Source organism: Lycium ferocissimum, chromosome 3, assembly GCF_029784015.1.
Source record: "Lycium ferocissimum isolate CSIRO_LF1 chromosome 3, AGI_CSIRO_Lferr_CH_V1, whole genome shotgun sequence".
Lineage (NCBI taxonomy): Eukaryota > Viridiplantae > Streptophyta > Magnoliopsida > Solanales > Solanaceae > Lycium > Lycium ferocissimum.
This window is the reverse complement of record NC_081344.1, coordinates 27,270,551-27,280,374: the sequence shown is the minus strand read 5'-3', so window position 1 is coordinate 27,280,374 and position 9,824 is coordinate 27,270,551.

The window sequence follows — 9,824 nt, the reverse complement described above, 5'->3', positions numbered from 1 at the left end:
AACTCTTAGTGATTTTCCTTTCCCTTGTTTCGCTTAAATCCTCAATTGATCTCAAGTACTATCCACTCCCCCAAAGAAAAACAATGAACAAAATATACCCGTACTAATTCTAGTAATCTTCTCAGAATCGAAAGATAAACACTAAGAACGCACCAGAGCTGGAAGCTAGGAAAAAAATGAGGTCTCGCTTCGCTGAAATATTCAGGACCTCGAAAAGCAAATCGGAGCTATTAAGGCCAAGATCAAAGAAGCTGATAAGTTGATGGATTTGGTAGAAAGTTCACCCAAAGAACCAACTGAAACTCAAGCAGAGAATGTCCTGGACAAGGAAAAAGATATCCTTCCCGAATACATCCTGATAATGGAAGAGTCCGAGGAGGAGGAATAATGTCACACCCTAACCTTATTAGGGTGTGATGGGCACCCGACCCTTACCTAGAGCCGAGGAACCCTCGGTACTCTTACTACATACAAAATCACGTCAAACTTTTTAAATCAAATAAGATAAAATACATAGTAAAAAATTTTCTTCGTAAATACTTTTCTCGTAAGCCAGCTTCCAAACCGAACAAATCTATAACCATACAAAACTCAATACATAGCACGGAATCGACATATCGGCCGGACGAGCATTTCCATGTAATTCGACAACCAACACCCACGACGCTGTCCGCAAAGTCTCTAACATCCATCCGTAAAGCATATCATACAAACTGCGACTCGGCAACACTCCGGGAGCGAGTGGAGCCGCCCACCCACCGGAACATCTTCTCGTAATGGTCGTTAATCATCCGGGGAGTACCGCGCGGCATAAAACGCGGCCCCCCGGAGAAGAGGGGTCGATGACGGGAATATGTACGAGTATGTAAGGCATGAAATACGTAAAACGAGAATCGTAGCCGAACAAAAGTGCGAACTCGGTACAACATCGAATACCAAAATACTTACTTCTATCCGACACATCATATGTAAGTATACTGATGTCATAGGACAGAAAAGTACAAAAAAGTTGATAAGTCATCCGTAGTGCCAGAATACTTACTTTCCAACACTGATACCGGCAGGCGTGCCCGGATCATACGTCATCATATACATATACACATATGAGATCCCGGCCATAGGCGGGGACGCGGTACGTAATCGTTGCGTGCCAATATCATGTATCACATATGCGTATACGTACTCATGCATGCATACTCGTAGAACATCATACCGTGTATTGTGCCCGGGAACGTAAGGCTCGATCCATGAATACATCATATGTACAAATAACGTGTCCCGCCCTCGAGCGAGGGACTCGGTGAATAAGTCACATATGCATAACGTTTCCTACCGAGCGAGGGACTCGGTGAATATAATCATATATGCCAACATCAACCGTCATGTATGCATGTAACGTGTCCGGCCCGCCGCGAGGGACTCGGTGGATAACGGTCCCGGCCCTTCAATAAGGATGGACTCTCAGAGAGGGGATCCGGTCCGTATGCGCGCCATCATCATATAACATGTCCCGCCCTCTCTTGGTGGGTCTCGTGAACAATGCGGTGGAATGCGCACGAGAACATGTCTCAGCCCGGCTCGTTGAATAGACATACCAAAACTTGCACGAACGAGTAGTGCGAAACCATATGTATACAATTCAAGACTCGCACATATACACACTTACCGTCATCCGAAGACTCAATAGAATAATCGTACGCGTCTTTGTCGTTCGACAACCAAAACATCGTAGTTTACGAGAAGATATTCCTATCGAATGTTCGTAGCAAATTATTCATAACAGTTACTCCATATCATAATTCTTATCTCGGTACATACCGAGATCGTAACACTCTTGTCTTAATACTTTTTTAGCATGACACTTATATCTAATATCCATATGAATGCTTTTATCCCCATACTTATGTCAAAATACTTGTATAAAAATACTTATGTCAAAGTACTTTATCTCATAATACTTATAGAATATACTTTTATCAACACACTTATATCAAATTATTCATAACACATTTCTTATATCAAGTTGCATACTCACATCAGAATATTCACATCAAAGTGCTTATATCGAAATACTTACATCAAAATATTCCTATCAGATACTTATACCAAATGCTTATGTTAAAATGCCCAAATCGAATGTTCATATCTCTGGATACTTATATTCGAATTGAAGTACTCATATCGGATTACTTGTACGGAATATTTATATCGAATAGTCGAATCAATGTACTCATATCGAAATTTCAGACGCTTGTATTAGAGGATGCATATGGATCCTAACGAACTTGAAACAATAGCCAAGGTTCCCTTTAATCATCGGTGAAAATAAGTCAATTAGACAACAGGATAGGAATCGAAAATAGTGGGCCCACCTCAAGCCAACGGAGGTGGTGTACACAAATTACACACATTAAGCTTTAAAGAGTCATTTATGGAAGTTTTAGTGAAATCCGGTTCGCATTGGGCAAGTCGTAGGGGCTTGGGCGTTTATTTCAACAAAGCATGAAAAACTTGATTCAATTCTATTGAATGGAAAAGTGTCAAATTCAAGCTCGGGTTTCTAAGAACAGAGTTGTCCCCGAGGCTCGTTTTCAAACTTATTAGGTCTAAGACATGCCAAAAGAAGGAAAAGTGAAGCCTTACATACCTTTTCCGCTCCTTACGCTACTCCAAATTCAAATTCCAAACGCTCCAAAATCTACAAATGGTCATGTTTACCAAACATTGATTAGAGCTTTTAGAAATTGAATCTTAAAGTATCAATTGTCTACAAAATTTGAGGCGGCGCATTTCCCCTGTAAACGTACGCCATCCCCGAGAATTCAACTCGCCAAAAATACAACAACAAACCCGAGAATGGAACTCGGCCACATTATCAATGACAATACTAATAATTTTTTGCCAACTTACATCAACAATCAAGTCGAGAATATTCCAAACAACTTCTACCTCAACTTCGCACTTTCAAACTAATGTCAACATTTTCATATTCCTTTTCTAATTCAAGACCATTCAAATACAATTCGGAAGTATTTCATATATCGTTTTACAAAATATACAAAAATTCCACCAAAATCCATAATTCACCCGAAAACTCCTCAACTTTCCTAGAACAATTTTTAATGCATTTCTCGCCCAAATTCATAACCTATCCCAACAACACACATCAACAACAATCAAATTACTACATAGAAATTTATTCAATTGTTCCATACTCATACCCCATTCGGCCACACCACATTTCCAACCTCAAGCAAATTCATTAAACTTTCATTTCCAATATAGAGTTCACAACAACCACAACTAGAATACTACATAAAATTAACTCATCTTTGTCTACACAACAACACATGAACACAAATACACATGCATATGTGTATGCATTCATCATGCAACCTTCCATACTTTCATTAATTCTATCCATTTCTACACACCACAACATAAACAAACCTTTCATAACATATAAAAGAGGATGAAATCTTACCTTTTCCTTCAACTTTCTTCACTTGGCTAGAATGCGGAAACTAATAAACGAACGACTTATCTTCTCCGAAACAATTTCGCCACGTTGTAGAGGACCCTTGAATTAGTAGAAATACATGAAGAAATAAATTTTTTGGACAAGATTTCCATGGCCTAATTTTTCCACGGGTTGGCCGAATGGCCTCCCTAGTCTTTCTCTTGTTCTCTTGTTTTTCTCCTCTCTTATTTCTCTTGAAAGTTCTAAGGATAATGATCCTTTTATAACTAAATTAGCACATGGAAAAAATTTAATAAAACCCATGGGCTTGGGCCATGTATGGCCGGCCACCCTTCCAAAAATTGGGCCTCTTTTTCTTATTTTTTTTTTGTTTGAGCCCAAGTAGTTGGCTAACATTTGTAATTTCATGAAACAAATTTTTTCCAAATTCCAATTTTTCCCTTAGCCTCCTCGGCATTTTTCGCATCAATATTTCTCATGAACAACTTATATACCAAACAAGATCAAAATATAGCCTCGTCCTTATCCCGTCAACAAATTTTCCGAAAGTGCAAATACGGACATAACAAAAAATGCGAGGAAGTGATGATCAAGTTTCGCTACGCCATTAAGCCCAAAAAAGGAAAGGACTTCTACTGCACCACCAAGTCTCAGGGGAGAACGCGAGGAACTGGTAGAGTATGTCCGACCAGATTCATCCGAATAGTGGGCTATTGCGCTCAAGGCATTGAATTGTCCCTATTGCATCTCACAAGCAGATGCCCTTTTCCCTTCGGGATCAACCGCGTGCCGTGGCACACCATCACACCATCAATGAATGTTTGGCCTTCAAGAAAAGGCTCATCGAGCTGATAGATAAGAAAAACATCACTAAGATATAGGGCCCACAGTCAATTTTGGTCCACGATAATATCTCCCCAGCCGAAGGGATTACGCTGAACACTCATATTTGGCGTTAAGACTTTAGGGTATTTAAGGACTCTTACGCCAAAGTTGGTCGAAAAAATTAGCCCCATCAGATCCAGAAGAGCTCAAACTGAAGGGGTTGGCCGCCGCAAAAAGTGTCTGTACCATTCTAGAGCTTTGGGGCACGACATAGAAGAATGCGAGGCATTCAAGTTTGAGGTGGAGAATCTGGTCCACAAAGGCGCCATTTGGTTGGTGCTCTCCCGGCATTAGAATTTAGGGCCTTTAGGGGAGGGAAAGGATTGAACGGACAAACAACCTGTTTTGACCTCAAAGGAAAGGTCACCTTTTGGGTAGTTTTAGGGGATCCCCTTTTTTTTTGTACTTAATAAAGATTCCCCCCCCCCCTCCCCCGCCCCTCATTTTATGTAAACGGAGTTGCGCCGACTTGATGTCTCAAGGAAGAATACACAAGAAGCCCCTATCATGCCTGGTCACGGGTAGGTTTTAATGTATGGATTCTTATCTTATGTAAACCGAACTACGGAAGGGCCTGATTTCCCGCTGAGGGATACGTAGGCAGTCTACGTAAGACTCAGTCCCTATATATTATAAATATTATATTTCCCTTACTTAACAAAGTCCAAGTATCCAAAACCCGATACAAGAGATCAATTGAGCATTTAAATCAAACATATGATTATTTATGTGCTAAGTGTTTTTAACTGCCATCTACGTGTGATACCTTGATTATCTACTATTACCTAATGAACTAACTCTGTTTACCTTTGAGTTGTTCTTTTCTTATAGAAAGAGGGGTTGATTTGTGTTCACACTAGCATACTTCACCAGATCCAAAGCTGCAATAGCATCCTTATCCTAACAAGACAAAGGCAAAGCAAAAATGACTGGTACTTCCGAGAAGGAGACTGCTCCAACTGACATCACTCTCAGAGATTCACCTCTTCAGGGAATTGACTGAGTTCTGGCCTATTGAGGACGTTATGAAAATGATGTTTGAGAAAATTGTCGACCTCCAAGAAGAATTAGCGCGAAATAAAGCTGCTAATGCTTCCCGAGAGACGCCAAATGAAACAAGGAGGCCTGCGCCGCTATTTCCATCCCTAAGCTCACCATTACCTGATCACTTTCCCACCCAGTCCATTATGACCACCATACCATTTACCCTAATCGACGGACACATTAGTGCCTCGCACCATACCCCGCCACCACTTAACACTACCCAGATTCCCGGAACCGCTCACTCTATCCCCTCTTACTCAATACCACAAAACATCCATCCCGGCATCACTACATAACCAAGCATCATATCGCTACCAACCGCCAAAACTACCCCTACCCACCGAACTCGCCCTATTGTTTCCTTCCACATACCTGTCACCCCAGGCACATTTTCACCTGATTAAGAAACTGATCACTACAAGATGATGGAAAAGGCGTGGAAGGCTGAGCAGGAAAAATAAGAAGAAAGTCTCGAACGGAAGAAGACCGCAATGTTGGAACGGTCCATGAGGACCACCCTCACTGGCACAGGCTTGAGCTATTACGATTTGCGTATGCATCCAAATTTGGATTTACCCAAAGGCTTCAAGGTGCCATGTTTTGAGCTATTTAATGGGACAGGTAATCCGAAAGCACATCTACAGGCGTACTGTGACCAATTGGTCGGTGTCCGAGATAACCAAGATCTCATTATGAGGTTGTTCAGTCGAAGTTTGACCGGAGAAGCCTCAGAGTAGTTCACAGCGCAAGACATATGTCGATGCATCACATGGGAAGACATGCCTGTGGCCTTCATGGAAAGATTCTGCTTTAACATGGAAATGGTACAGGATAGGTACTATTTGGAAAAGGTCAAACAGAAATCCACCGAGAACTTTCGTGAGTATGCAAGTAGGTAGAGAACAAAAGCTACCCGGGTACAACCACCAATGGGTGAAGAAGAATTGGTTTTGGACTTCATCCGTTCGCTAGAAACGGACTTCTATGACAAAATGCTTTCAATGGCCGGAAGACCATTCTCCGAACTGGTCAAAATGGGAGAGGCCATAGTAGAAGGTCTTAAAACAGGCCAAATCATAAGTATGACCGGAAAGTCTGCTGGGTCAAGCTCAACCGGGTTTATAAGGAAGAAGAAGAAGAAAGAAGACGTGGCAAGCATATCCCACACTCCTAGCCTAAAACCCAAAAGAAGGGAAGAATTCCTGACGGAAGCATATGGTTCCCCCCCCCCCCCCCCAAAAAAAATACTTACATACCCGCTCCTTACAATAAAGTGCCCGTATACTATGCGCAGCTGACCTTCCAATCACCACCCCTAAATTACCAAACCCCGCAGAATACCTTCCAATCACCTCCCCCGAATTTCCAAGCTCTACAGCCAAATTATCAAACTCCCCCACCCGCTTACCTTCCTTCACAAAATAACCAATCCAATACCTACCAAAATTAGCCACCACCGAATACCGATAATGTGCCACGTTAGAACTTTGAAAAGAAATTTGCCCGTGTGTTCACTCCATTAATGGAATCACGGACTGATTTGTTCAAAAGATTGAGCACAATAGGGATGATCCAAACACTTCCCCCAAAGGTCGTTGACCCAAAGCATCGATTTTACAGAGCTGGCCAGACATGTGCCTACCATTCTAATGGCATAGGACATAGTACTGAAGATTGCATCAATCTCAAGTATAAGATACAGGGCATGATTGACCGGAAGGAGATTGTGCTCCAAATAGCTTCACCAAATGTGAACACCAATCCCCTGCCAAACCATGGTAACAACGTGATTCATATGATAGAAAGAGAAGAGGACTGGGTCGCAGGCAGGCCCACAATTCGAGAATCTGTGAAAGAACTTAAGAGCACAGTGGCGTCGTTTTCTCTACAAGAACGCCCATAATTCAAAGTACTAATCCCTGAGCCAGTTATTGCGCATCTGGCCTAAGTAACCCCTACACTGCCTCGAAAGGAATTTGCGTTCTAAGTTGCTGCCGCCGACGAAATTATGAGATCGGAAAGGTGCTATACTCCCGAAGATCTAACCCAAGGGGCACCCCGAAGAGAGGGAAATCAAAAAAGAGCAATCACTGAGGGTAAAGCTAAAGATTTTTGGCACCGGATGCAGCCCAAAGAATACTCCATTGTGGAGCACCTGAAGAAAACACCGGCCCAAATCTCGATGTTGGCAATTTTACAAAGTTCACTCTAGCACCGCTTGGCTCTAATGAAGGTGTTGGAGGAAGCCCACGTCCCAGCTGGGATGAATAGCAAAAATCTGGCCAAAATGGTCGCCCATGTTATGGAAGAACACCAAATTACCTTCACGGAAAAAGAGTTTCCTAAGAAAGGCACGGATCACAACAAAGTACTGCACATCACTGTCATATGCTGCAACAAAGTAGTGACTCGTGTGCTGATAGACAATGGAACAGGCCTCAATATTTATCCTGAGTCTACCCTAGCACAGCTGGGATATGACCTTGGAAAGGTTCGTCAGAGCCACACTAATATAAGAGCATTTAACGGAGGCCGATGTGATGCCATCAGAGTAGTTGACCTGGACATTCAAATAGGTCCAGCAGAGTTCACTACCGAGTTTCAGGTTATGGAAATACCGGCCAACTACAATTTACTCTTGGGGAGGCCATGGATCCACATGGCGGGAGCAGTACCATCTTCACTTCACCAATCTTTGAAATTCGTCTGGGAAGAACAAGAGGTGATATTCCATGGAGAAACAAGCATGCACAATTACCTAGATAATTCCGTGCCTGTCATCGAAACGACACCCAAAGGAATGGATTTCCATGTAATGGAACTCGTGGGGGCTGCCCACAAAATAGAATACCCCGAACTCCTATGCCAGCAGTATATAGGATGATTGCTTCAACTATGCTCTTGAATGGGTTCGAACCCAGGAAAGGTCTGGGAAAGAATTTGCACGGCATCACTGAGCCAATTCCCCTTCCCCAAGATAATTTTCGTTTCAGACTGGGATATGTCCCAGCTGAAGATGAGATACCTACCAAAAAGAGGCAAGAGGTTGCGGATCTATGCAAACCCATTCCAAACTTGTACCGGTCATTTCCCAATCGAATACCTATGCCGGGCGATGCTGACATTAAAGAAGGGATAGGGATACTATTCTGAGTAGAAGATTGCTTAGTCATCTTAGAAAAATATGAGGAGCGCCCACCATCAGAGATGCAGATCCGGGCCAGCAGCTATCCAATTAGATCTCTCCCAATGTACTAGCTCTTCGGTAGAGAAAGATGAATTTATTTTGAAAATAGTGAGAATCAGCCGAGGCCCGATTACTCACTTTTTATCATTTTATGTACCTCGTAATGTTTTCAAAAATGAAAATGGCTTGACATTGATCCAAGCCAAGACCACAGTTTGTACTTTTATTAATCTAAGCCTCGGTTTAATCAAAACAGCTTTATTTGTTTATTATGCATGTATGTTTTATATTAACATACTTTGCCTTGAATTTTCAGTAATAAAAATGATAAAAAAAACCCTAAATGTCATGACATGTTGCGAAACGAATGAGTCAGGCAAAGATAGAGGAAGAAGAGTACGAGGAATATGATGAGACCATAATGTTACCCGAGGGTCTCGTGGAAAAGGTAGAGCAGTTAGAGAGTGAGCAAAAACCAAACATGGACGAAACAGAAGACATAAATCTAGGTGACGAAGAGAACGTCAAAGTGTCACGACCCAAACCATGAGTCGTGCGGGCACCTACCATATTACTAACCTAGTAAGCGAACCCTTACCAACTAAACCCAACATTAAACCGTTGCGACAACAATCCTTTATAAATCACAAAATTAACGTAAAAACTTTGTACAACCTCTATTTTAAAAAATACAATAAAACTGAAAAGAAATCCCTGGGATTTAGTCTAGACAGGTACAAGAGCTCCTAAATACAAGAAGACACAATAAATGACACAACCTCCGCCGGGAATGAGATAGGCGTGGCTGTAGGAGAATGTCCGATAAATCCACACGGCAAAACTTCAGCTAATACCTGCAACACATCTACACCCAGAAAGGGCATAGAAAAAGTAGTATCAGTACACCACACGCACTGATAAGCATCATAGGTCGACCAACATTTATTCACGCAAAGACAATATAAAGTCACTAAGATAAGCAGACAAGCCAATGAAACTTCATATTCTAAATAAAGTCTATTACAATACCACCCCTTACATTTTCACTCTCGAAGTTCGCTTCTTTTATTTCCAAAGTGTACGAGCATTCTACTAAATCACAACCATTCCCTTCCTTTCATCCAACCTAGTACTCTCGTCTCCACGCTCATCATTTACTCTGACTTCTACCCCTTTTTATTAATAAAGTTCACCAACTCACATTACTTACTATAATACGATGTATCT